Source organism: Molothrus ater, chromosome 7 (genome assembly GCF_012460135.2).
Source record: "Molothrus ater isolate BHLD 08-10-18 breed brown headed cowbird chromosome 7, BPBGC_Mater_1.1, whole genome shotgun sequence".
NCBI classification, from domain to species: Eukaryota; Metazoa; Chordata; class Aves; order Passeriformes; family Icteridae; genus Molothrus; species Molothrus ater.
In genome coordinates, this window is record NC_050484.2 from 4,319,104 (window position 1) to 4,331,202 (window position 12,099).

General features: G+C 43.0%; 1 protein-coding gene across 2 annotated transcripts in view; it reads left to right on the forward strand.

Annotated features, from left to right (window-relative positions):
* ERBB4 (erb-b2 receptor tyrosine kinase 4) overlaps nt 1-12,099 on the forward strand; it is a 590,650-nt gene that overhangs the window by 522,616 nt on the left and 55,935 nt on the right. The window lies entirely within an intron of this gene.

A 12,099-nucleotide genomic window follows, 5' to 3' on the forward strand; every position in this document is an offset into this window, starting at 1 on the left:
TTTATACCTTTGAAAAACCTCACTTCCCCCCCTCCCTCCCTGTCTCCCAGATAGATATTTCTGTGGCTGTGTGTGGTTAGAGAGCATGAAAATAAATCCTGCTCCTCTCTAGCAGTGAATCCACATTTTGATTCCACTGACAGCACACTGTGATGCTATCGTGTGATATTAAACTTCCAGTTGATAAAGAAGTCTGAGCACTAGTATGAGCTCTGTGTGAAATATGGTTGATTCTGGGTGTACACCAGAAAAACTGAAAATAGACTTGCTTTGAGGCACAGCCTTTAACAGCTTGGTAGTTGCAGACACAAAACCAGAGTGTTAAGAACTTGGCAGCTGTGACATCCACCATCACAGTCCATCAGACGTTATATTAATGGAAAAAACAATTTTGAATTTATGTAAAAAAGGCAAGTCAGTCTTCTTGATTTAAATAAATAAAGTTGGGATGGTTTTGTAACAGATTTGTAAACAAAATATCCGTAGGTTATAAGAACTCAAATATTCACGTAACTGGGTGTAAATATATATATATATATACACACACACTTACAAACTGAACATAAAATGAGCAAAATTGTTTATTGAATGTATTCCCTGCTTAGAGCCATGTTTAAGTAGCCTGTGATCCTTTGCTGAGGGTAATTTTGTAAATCTGGGGTGCAAAATTTGCTTTACAATTAAGTGATCAGTCTCTGTCCTGCCATTCTTGAAGAAGGGAATGGTGTCCCAGCTGTCCTCTTTGGAGTCCAGGACATGTCCCCCTCTCCTGATGTATTGAGGTGTTGCATTCACAGGTCTATGAGATCTATTAAACACAGGTGATGTGTGATTTTGTTGAGTTAGGTCTTATGAAGTGTCTTTTTACCTAATTAAAACAAGAAACTTCTAAGCTTTTTTTCCTTTTTGAAGAAACAAAAAATAGTTTTGTCACTCCTTCAACAAAGAACACATTCCTATGCACAGGCAGATGACATTTGATATATTCAGTGGATCCTGGGTACAGTTTTGCAGGCCTGCCAGGCTATTTGTTAGTGACTGTAAATGAAGATTGTCCTGGTTTTTAGCTGTTCTAGGAGACAGCCTTCTCCCAGAACCTGTGTGTTTACTGTCCACATTTATTAATGAATGATCTGTCAGAGAGTTTAAAGCAGTTTTGTGAAAGCTCTGTTCTGGAAGGGATGGCATACCTAACAGAAGAAAGAGCTGGGAATAAGTAATTTCTGGGCCTGGAAGCTGTGGTGTGAGAGAGTTAACTGCCCTTACACTTGCCTGAGGCTCTAATCAGCAGACTTGGTGGTAATGAGTGATTTCATGGGGCCTATTGCTTAATTCCAAAACATGGAGCTATTTAAACAGCTCTGCAGTTCATTACAAAGTCAAATGTGTTTTGCCATTTAAATGGACAGAGGTGACTGTGAAATGGAAGTGTTTCTATTTATTTCAACTAAATATGCTGTATGTAGCAAGATGAAGGAACATTGAATAATTGGAGCTCAGGATTCATCTTGGTCAGTGTTTATTTGGTGCCTGGGCTTTTTTTAGCTCACGGTTTTGTTCTGTTTGGTTGGTTTTAATCTGATGCCATGAGGAGAGCAGTAGTCAGGCAAGAAGAGTATAATGTAAAAATTTGGGGCAGTACCTCTATTTTGAAGAGGAGCTTGAATAGTAAAGTGTTAGAGGAACTAAAAAATAAAGAGACAAATAAGTTTTCAGTTTACTTAATAATTGAAATCCCCTGAAAATAGTGTATAAGCCTCCTATTAAATACTGTTGGGTCAGTGAACATGCTGTGAAAGCATACAAAAAAGTTACTAAAAAGTGAAGTTGCAAAGAGTTACTAAAAAGGAAACTACAGTGTAAATCAAAACTGAGGACACACAATTAGTTTTTTACTAGCTGTAGTGGCCTTTTTGCAGGATGAACAGTCAGTCTCAGAGGGGCTTTCATAAAGCTGCTCTGTTTATCAGCCAGAAGTGCAGGAAGGAAGCCCTAGGACTGCTTGGATGTGTCTGTGTGTGCATGCCAGAGTATGGGCCAGTGGAGCCTGCAGAGCTGCACCCAAGCGTTCAAAGCTCTGCAAGCTCCCAAAGGTTCCAGGAGGGGTCAGGAAAGGGAACTCAAGGCTGGGGCCTGGAGCTCCCTTGCTCCTTTTTATCATCTCAACAGAGATGATAATTCCAGAGGGGCAGGAAGAGAACAGAGAGCTCTGAGCAATGCCTGTCCCTTCTGGCTTTGAGGAGAGCAAAGAGGCAGAAATCACTGGAAGATATTGTCAGTGAGTGGCCTGCTAAGCCAAGAGAGTGCAGAGAACCATGTGGTGCTGAGGAATCAGCCATGATCTCCCCAGGCTGGGAATGGCACTGAAAATAGCCCAAACACTCCTGTGTGCAAGAGGTGATCTGGTTGGATGCCATGGATGTGAGGACAAGGCTTTTACAGCTTGTGTGATCTGTCTGGGGCATGCTGAGGGTGGGTGTCAGGGGATGCTGACTGCATGGAAGTGGTGTTTTTGTCCAGACATCATCACCACTGGCAGCCTTTCCCATGCAGAGCATTCCAGGGGACATCTGTCCTGTAGGAGTGGCCTCTTGAACCAAGGTCTGGTGGCCAAACTGCTTCTGGACAGGGAAAGTTAAATTGGCATGCACACTGATGTTTAAAAGGGGTATTTCATCTTTCCAGTGCAGTTTTTGGGTTGCATTTTGATTGCTTAGTTTTGCTGTAGTTCATGAATTAATGAATTATATCCAGGGAAAGGAAACAACACTGTGGTAGAACTGTGCAGAAAGAGAGAACATGGCACATTAGCAAAAATGAGCAGAGCCAGAATGGGCATGAGAATGGAAACGGAGGCGTTTATTTTCATGGTGTGCACTAAAAAGCATGGACTAGGTCACCTAACTTAGTTAAGTCTTTCAGGCTGAGAACAGGGTAAAATTTCCTGTTTCCTCCCCTATTTCAAGTCATTTTGCACTGCTGCTAATGGAAGTAAAAGGATCTCATTCAGCACTTTAAAAAGTGGAGCTCTGCATCCTTTCCTTTTCTCAAGCCTTTTCTATCCTAAACTCTTGATGACTCTTCATCCTGCTGCCTGTAAAGGGTTTGGATAGAGGAGCTTCAGGAGGAGGTGCCAGGGCTTAGGAGCCCGTGTCAGCAGGGCCAGTGTGAGTGTCCTGCAGCACAACCTGGGGGCTTTGAGGAGAAGCAGAGGCCACAATCTTCCTTTCTCTTCTAGTACACTGTCTTTCCCCAGATTACAGCATGAAATACCCATTAATTTTGTCACAATTATCATAATCCTCATACACATCCTATTCACCACAAGCATGAGGCTATAAAATCATTCTTTGGTTTTCTGCTGGTGTTTCTCTTTTTCTGAATTGTTGCACAGTGACTGATTTTAATTGAGGCACACTGGACACAAAGGAATGAATGCCTTTGAGATACTTTCCTTTAAAAATCTGCATGCCAGCAGTATCTCCACTCAATGCTGACTGGCACAACTGCCTTTCCTAAGGATTTCATGTGCCTTCAAGTGGTGTTTTTGTATCATTACTTTGCAATGCCATGGGAGAGATCACGTGTCAGAACAGTTAAAACCCCAAATCACATCTGTGAATATTATGCAAAGAATAAACTGTGTGTTCCTTCTCTGTGGTAGTGTTTGCAGGGGTCCCAGGACAAGGGAAGAGACAAGAATGTTGACTCCATGTTTCAGAAGGCTGATTTATTATTTTATGATGTATATTATATTAAAAGAAAATTATATATTAAAACTATACTAAAAGAATAGAAGAAAAGGTTTCATCAGAAGGCTAGCAAGGAAAGAAAAGAATGATAATTAAAATCTTGTGACTGCTCACAGCCTCAACACAGGTGGCTGTCATTGGTCATCAAGTAAAACCGATTTCACATGCTGGGTAAACAATTCTCCAAATCACATTCCAAAGCAGCAAAACATGGAGAAGCTGAAGCTTCTCAGAAGAAAAGATCCTAACAAAAGGATTTTTCACAAAATTTGTCTGACACTTCTCTTTCTCTCATGTCCATGCTCTCCAGGTCTGTGCAGATGTGTGTGTTTTAATATACAGCTCTGTGTTTATTATTGCCTATATTATAGGCATTATAAGATAGGTGATATAATGCCTATAATAAACCTATGTGGAGATGGTACAACCATCCTGCACAACACCCTCTACCCTCTGCACTGCTGCCAGAAAGGAGAGGGAAGATTTCAGGGGCATCCCAGAGCACAGGGCACAGGATTGTGTCCAGTGAGGAAGCACCACACCCTCTCTGGTCTCTGTTTCAGAGCTCAGTCTCTGAACAGGAAAAGTTCTTCCCTTCCTGTCCAGGTGGAACTTCCAGAGCATCAGTCCCTGCCCATTCCTGGTGTGCCATTGCTGATCCCACAGGGCAGAGCCTGGGCCCTGCTCTGAGCCCTCCCTGCACACAGGGACACCCAGGGCTGAGGTTCCTCTCAGCTGGGGCTCCTCTCCAGGCTGGACAGCCCCAGCTCCCTCAGCCTTTCCTCAGCTGGGGGATGCTCCAGTCCAAGTTGCCACCACAGCCTCATTTTCTGGCTTGCCTCACCTGCTGGGAAGTCATGAAAAGTCTCTGTCTTCCTTCAGAGCCTTTTTGGGACAGCATTGGCAGGAGCAAAATGAAGGATTGATTGTGTTTGCTGTGCTCAGTTAAGTGTCTGTGTTTGGTGCAGTTCCACAAGGAATGCAAGAGGTCTGTTACATGGGTACCAATTAATGCAGAATTAGACAAACCCATTGGAGTATTACAACAGCTATATTTGTTCCTTTTTTTCCTTTTTCTTTATTTTTTTTAATTTAATGAGGCCTAATATTCTCAGCTAGCCTGGTGCACAAGACCTTCAGCTAAAACTGTCAGCTAATGAGGATTTTCCAGCGTGCTTAACCTGAGGCATAAAAGAGGAGCACAGATATGTCAGTATTCCCTTGATTTAGCTGTCTCTTCTCTGGATTTTTGAGTAAGACACTTTGAGCCAGGTTGGGGTTTTTTTAATAATATAATTGAATAATATAATATATGGCTAATATCATATATTGACTATATGACTATATAATAATATATAACAATGATATAATGTATTATATGAATATAATATTTTAATCATATAATTGAATATCTCCTATTTTATTAGTGCAATTGAATGCCTTTTTGTGGTGCATTTCTGGCAAGCAGAGCCCAGAGGTTCTGGTTCCCTGCTCCCCCAGCACAGTGAGGCTGTGTGTGTGCCAGGGCTCAGCAGCAGCCGGGCTGTGCCTCCCCTGCAGCCAGGGAGGGATTTTGCCTCCAGCTCTGCTCTCTCATTATATGCAGGATCAGGTCTGTGCTGTTCCAGACTCCTGCACAGCCCCTCTGGAGAGCTGTCAGCTTTCTCCTCTGCCAGGCTGGTTGACAATGCAGCACATGAAGTTGTGGAGCACAGAGCTCTGCCACCTTTAAGGGTTGTGGGTTTTTCCTCTTTCCCCCTCTGGCTGGTTTTTTTCTCTATTTTTTGCCAAGAGAATTGTTTTCTAGAGGAGAACAGCCTGTTTCTTATTCAGCTGCAGGTTGTAAATTACCTAAGACTTACAAATCAAATTGGTTTTAGTAATAAATCCCCTGGTGCATTATCTGTTGTTTGCAATATTTCATGTATGCAAGCTATTCAGCTGATTCTTTTTTATAAATCTCATTTTTAATCAGTCAGTCACTAGCATTGACCTTCCTAGTCAATTGGTGTATAATGATAATTCTTACAGGATACTTTTTTTTATCTATATCACAGATACCCCTTCTGTCCAACAAATAACCATAAAAGCAGACATCCTTCTGCTCCTTCTCACCTAGGAAGTGCTAGTGCTGGCAGCCAGACACCTCAAGTTGTTGTTATTATTATTATTGTTATTTGGGGAGTACTTTCTGCTTTTCATTCATACAAAATGCCTACCAACACAATATATCTTATTGTCAAAATAACCTTATTATTTGAACATCTTCTCATACCGTGGCAGGAATCCCACTCACAACAGGGTGTTCTCTGATCCTGTTGTCATCTTTTTTGTCTATTCTCACAGGCAAACGTTTGATCTCTACTTCTAAAGCTGAATGCTTTTCAGCAATACTGCAGGGTTGTTTTCTGTCACTCCTGGTTTTTACTTCTGAGTTTTGTCCTCTGGGACAAAAAAAGTGTGTGCTGTGGATATTGGTTGTTTGCTGCACATTTCCTATGTGCAGCTAACTAGAATTAATAGCCCTTTGTCTCTCTTTGGGAAGTCTTGTCTGCTATGCATCACCTGAGTTGCTAACAGACAACTTTTTAAACTACAACATTAAATTATAACAATATCTGTAGTTTAAGCAAACTCTTTACTAGGCAAGTTATTCTGTGGGTGTTTGCAAAAGTTCAGGTGCATGGGACCCGAGTGCAGGAATTAAGAAGAGAAGGGAAGGCAAAAATGTAGAAATGTAGATTCTGTCTACATTGTAGCTTTGCAGAACTAATTACTTAAATTACTCACATTTCCAGAAGCAAAACTCAGAAACTGTTTAAGATTAGTCAGCTGTTCAGAGAGCCAACTTATTCCTAGAAAAAGGACAGACTATTATAATATTTATAATGCTATACTACATTTTTACTGGAAGTTTATATAGGGGATATGAGCTAAAAAAGCACTCTTCTCCCCCTAAGTGTGAGTGTGATTAGGACCTGAAGATCTCAGCCTCTCCATTTCCTGATTCTGCAAAATGAGTGCTTTTCATCAATTATTTTTCATGTAGAAAGAGAAAAATCGCTGAGAAAGAGAAGGTGAAACCAAGCCCTTGTCACATGTGTGTCACTGACAAGGAGGTGATGGCTCCCACCCAGCCAGGGCAGGGGCAGGCAGGAGGCAGAGCTGGCAGCACCACAGTCACTGCTCTCTGCCTCAGCATCCTCAGCATCCTGAGCCCAGCTGGGATGAGCTCCTGAAACCAGGGAGCTGCAGGCACAGCATTTCCCTCCCCAGGCTCTGGGTGGGTTTGTTCAGAGTTGCATTACAGCTGCACACAAAGTGCAGCACATAAAACCACTCATGTGTTATTGCAGGCAGGTATTTTCTCTTTCAGCTCAAATACTTTATCTCCTTAGCTCTTCTCAGTGCATGGAGGCACCTTTTTTACCTCTCACAGGAGGGCTGCTGACCCTCAGCTCCTGCTAAGTGGAGGACATTGTGTTAAACAACAATGCTGACTCACAAAGGGAAAACAGTTCTTTTAAAGGTTTTATAAAATCTTTCCCAAGGGCTGCTAAACCTGCCTTGCTGTAGTGCTGGGTTGGTCTTTTTTTTTTTGTTCATGAAAAGATTGGAAGTAACCCACACACACTTCCACAATTTCTCATCCTCTTGTACATGACTTTCAGTCTTCAGACAAATGTCATGAAAAGCACTTTTGCACAGGTCAGTGCTTCTGTGGGGCAGGGTTCCCAGGAAAATGGGATCATCCTTTACTGTCTGAAGCTGGATTTGTAAACAGTCAAGTCTGAAATTGTCATGACAGGACCTTCATTTGATGTTGCTTTTTGGAGATCCCCATTGCTCTTTAGAATATTCACATATCAAAGAAATCTTCTTCCTCAGAGGCAGAAAACTGAAGTGCACTGCAGAGTTCACATTTTCTTAGAACAGGCCATCATCTGACCTCTCCAGTAACTCTTTAACAGGTCCAGCTTTCTAACAGATTCTCTCTGAAGTACTTCATTACTGTTCACTGATTTAAATGTAATCTTTGTGTTCATTTTCAGTAGTAGCATGTGACTTAAAAGTGGGAAGTGGGTGCTTTGTTGATAATAAGAATGATAAGCTGATGCTCGTAGAGGTTCCTGTTGACTGTCACTGCCTTGTGTCAGAAGCCATCATTTATCTGCAGTTTCCTCACATGCAATTACTTGGGCATTGCAGTATTTCTCTTTTTGTAATTCAAGTGATACCAAAGTCTATAGTTGAAACAGGCAATCCCCTAGTCAGGGAATAATGTGCTCTAACTCCATGATTCAGAAGGCTGAACAATTGCTTTATTAAGCTATATTATGTTACACTAATACTGTACTAAATTCCATACTAAAGAATACTATACTAAGAAGATACTCAAGAAAAACCCACGACTGTCTGCAGACAGCCAGGACACAGCTTTGACCCAACTGGCCAAGGAATCAAAACAACCTTCACCAGTGTCCAATTAACAATCTCCCTAACACATTCCACATGTGCAAAACAGGAGCAGTGAATAGAGATAAGAATTGTTTTCTCTCCTTCTCTGAAATCCTCACTGCCTTCCCAGGAAAAATCCTGGGAGAGAGAATTATGTCTTTCTCATTCAGAGAATGTGAATACCACAAAAGCCAGCCTCTTGTTTCAGCCCCAGGATGATGGTCTATTCTAATGGCAGCTGGTGAGTAAACACAGAATACTGGGGTGGGTTTAACTACAAAGAAGCCTGCATGATCCCTTGTCCATGACAGCTCTCAGCCTCCATGTTTGACAGCCAGAACAGCCAGGGATGCTTCAGAGAAAGTGTCCATGTTGGCTTGAATTGCAAACAGAAAGGTTTGGGGAGGCATAGGAATACCTATTTCTTCTAAATCACCTGAAAAACTTGTTAAAAACAGGTAGCCCTGCAGGTAGAAGAATCCCTCTCAGGGCTCTGCTGCCAGCTGGCAGCACTGTGCCATACCATGCCCTGGCTCTGGGGGACAAATATGCCCAGCCTGGCCCACAAATGAAGGACAGGTTCTTTCCTTGCTCCATCTGAGGGCCATGCTCTGGCTGTTTGTCTGGTTTTTTTCCTCCTCATTTTGTGATGGACATTCTGTTGATAAGAAAATGGCATTGCCTGGATTAAACATTTCAGCCCCCTCATCTCACCACTAAAGCCGTGTGTAAGGGGAAGGTGGCACAGGATTGCAAACACGGTGCCTCCTTCTGCACAGTGACACTTCCCAATCTCTCCACTTGCACAGAGCTCTCTTGGCTCTGTAAGCTCCCTGTTGGCAGTGCAAGTGTGCAGTTAGATTCCCACATGGACTACCTCCTCTCCAGGGTGGACAAACCCCATTTCCTCACCCTTCCCTTGTATTTTGTCTGGTTCTTTGCCCTCCCTAATCATCTTCTCTGTCCTCTGCTGGGCTCTCTTTGGTCTGCTGACATCTCTTTTTTACTACATATGCAATTTCAAATAAACAGAGGGGAATAATCTCCTCTGACCAGCTGCTGGTTATTTTTTGCTGTACAGCTCAGTATGGAACCAGTCTTCAGGACAGCAAGAGTGCCCTGCTGGCTGCTGTTCAACATTGTCCTGAAATGGACACTACACATTCCTACCACCTGAACTGAGCATTTTTCCAAAACCCAACTGTTTTCCAGCTTGGCATTTCTTTGCAGTGGGAATTTTCCCTCAGGTGAGAATGTAGGAAGGACTGTGAATTCATGACTGGAGGCTGTATCTGCTCTCCTTTCATCTGGAGCAGAGAATATCAACGATGATGGAGCATAAAATGTTGGGACACAGCTCTGACAGTGAAACTGTACTGGCAGCACGTTCCTTTTCTGCATTCCTGTCTCCATCTGATGCTTAGCTAAGGAGCACAAAAGGGAGAAGTGAGATTAACTGTGCTTTGGCACATGTTCCTATGGCAAAGGGAGTGAGAATCCAGAGAGATTGGGATTGCCATGGAGCTTGAATACTCATTCTAATGGCATTCCTCTGTCTAGTGGTGCAGGAGTGCCTGTGATTCTGGCTGGTGATCCCTTTCTGTCTGTCCTTCCAGTCAGCACAGATCTCACAGGAGAATGCAGTGTAGAACAACAAGGAAATCTCCAGCTCTGTGGAAACACTGTACAGAGCTTATTTTTTCTGAAGAACTGCATCATGGAAAAACATGCAAACATCACTCCCATCATAAAAATTTAGCATGGGTACTAAATGGAGTATGTGGCAGGGATCACAGGTTATTCATTTCCATGCTAAACTCTGACAACATGCCAAATGCCACAGAAGCAGCTGTGGCTAAAACATCTTGTGAACCTGAAAAATCAATGGCCTGGCTTGTTTCTTTGTTAGCCTTGATCTCTCCATCTCCTGAAACAATGTGGTAGATTTGCCATCTTTTGAGTGGGCCTGCAGCTGCATTTGAGTGCCTGTTGTGCTGATTGTTGAAGAGAGGGACTGAACTCCCAGTCCCTTGGGAGACCAGCATCCCTGCTGTTGATTTGATGTTGTTAAAATCACTCTGTATCAAGAGCAAGGAAGTGTGGGATGGCTTCAGATAATAACAGCACAAGATTGAGGGTAATGTTTGTGATAAACCACATTTGTGGGACTTTCTGTCCCACCTTTTGCAGGCCTCCTAATTCTGCTGCATTTCATACTCCCTGCTGTGCAGTGCCAGTGGAAGTCCTAACCTAATTGGTATGTAAGCATAATGAAAGTGATGAATTTACTGGGTTTTTTCATATTTTCTGAGTTCATTTGTGGAAGACAATCTAGGAATAGTGTTGCTGCCAGGATGAATTATCTGCTGTCCTTTCATTCAGATTGCTTCACACTCTTGAATTAGTGCCCAGGTCAGACTTGAATGTGCATTTCTGTCCCCTTCTGTCACTTTCTGCTGATCCATGTGGTATTTGATAGAGGCTTTAAAGAGTAGGAAAAGCAGGTTCCAGTCCCAGTGCTGCACAAAGGCAGGAATTTGGAGTGTGTTGGGAGGGTTCACATTGCTGCTGCTGGGGGCACAGTGCTATAATTACCTTAGAGGTGCAGGTGGTCTGGGGGTGAGTGCCTGCTAGCAGTGTGATATTTTAAAATCCGTACCTTCCTCCTATTATTTTTGGTCAAAAATGAGAACTAGAAATAGGGAGCAATTTTTCCTTTCAAGCTTACCACTGTCAGTTGGGTTTGTGTTGATTCAAATGCTCTTCCTCAGTGACCTTCATCTCCCCATGCCTGTGAGATGTGAAAGATGCTGTTGACACAAGCAAAGGCTCAAGCTCCCTCAGCTCATATCCCAGACAGCACTTTAACATGGCATGTTTGATGCTGCATATTTCTGTCTTGCTGACAAAGTGGCAGTGAAAGTTATTGCATTCATCTGGGAAAGGGAATGGAGCAGAATGAAAGCCACAGCAAACAGTGCTGCCTTGCCTTTCTTCCCTGTCCTTGGCCACTGAAACCTCTGAATGTAGGAGGCAAAACAGAGGGGGCTGGGCACTTAAAACAAGGTTTAGAAATGCACCCCACAAAAAATTAGGGCCTAAAATTAAATTATCAGGTGCATAACAGGAAAACAAACCCAGGAGTTTATTTGCAGGAGCAATGACTTCTGCATTTGCACTAAGAAATCAGCTTATGCACACTAAAATGTGATTGCAGGGTAGTACTAGAGGTAGTACCAACCCTCCCCGCCCATATTTGTCTCACTGTACTTTGCTCAAGTGCTTTACACTGCCAGAGAAATCTGGAGGAAGAAGAATCCAGCCTGTTTTGCTTCATCCACATCAGGGCCACTGCAAATCTCTGCAACACATTTGTTGCCAAATCAGCACAACCTGAAGCAATGAGGTTTGAAAAGGCAGTAATAGGAAAAATACACAATAAAGAGTTTTTGGGTTTTTTTAAATTGCAGATTTGGGTATTTTTATTCTTTGGTTAAAACTGGGTCTGCCTCCCAAAGCGGCCACTGCTAGCCATGCCATGGTGGTTTGTGGTTTGACATAGCCAACAGAAACTGCAGTGCAGCAGCACTTGGTGATTCCTGTGTCATTGCAAGTGAGAGCACATCCTCAGATCTTCTGCAGCCTTTTCCTCCATCCCTTTCTGTTTCTGAGGACCTTGGTGCTGGGGCACACAGTCCCCTTTGGCTGTCTTGTGCTCTTTGAAGAGCTCCGTGCCTGTGGGACTGTCACTGCTCCTTGTGCTGGTTTTAGGCTGAATGAGCCAAGGCAGTTGGAACAGTTTAGGAAGGTGGTGGCTACTGTTCCTGGGACCTGAGAGAAATCTGGGGGCATTTTTGTGAGTTAGACAGGTGAAACAGGTCAACGCAGG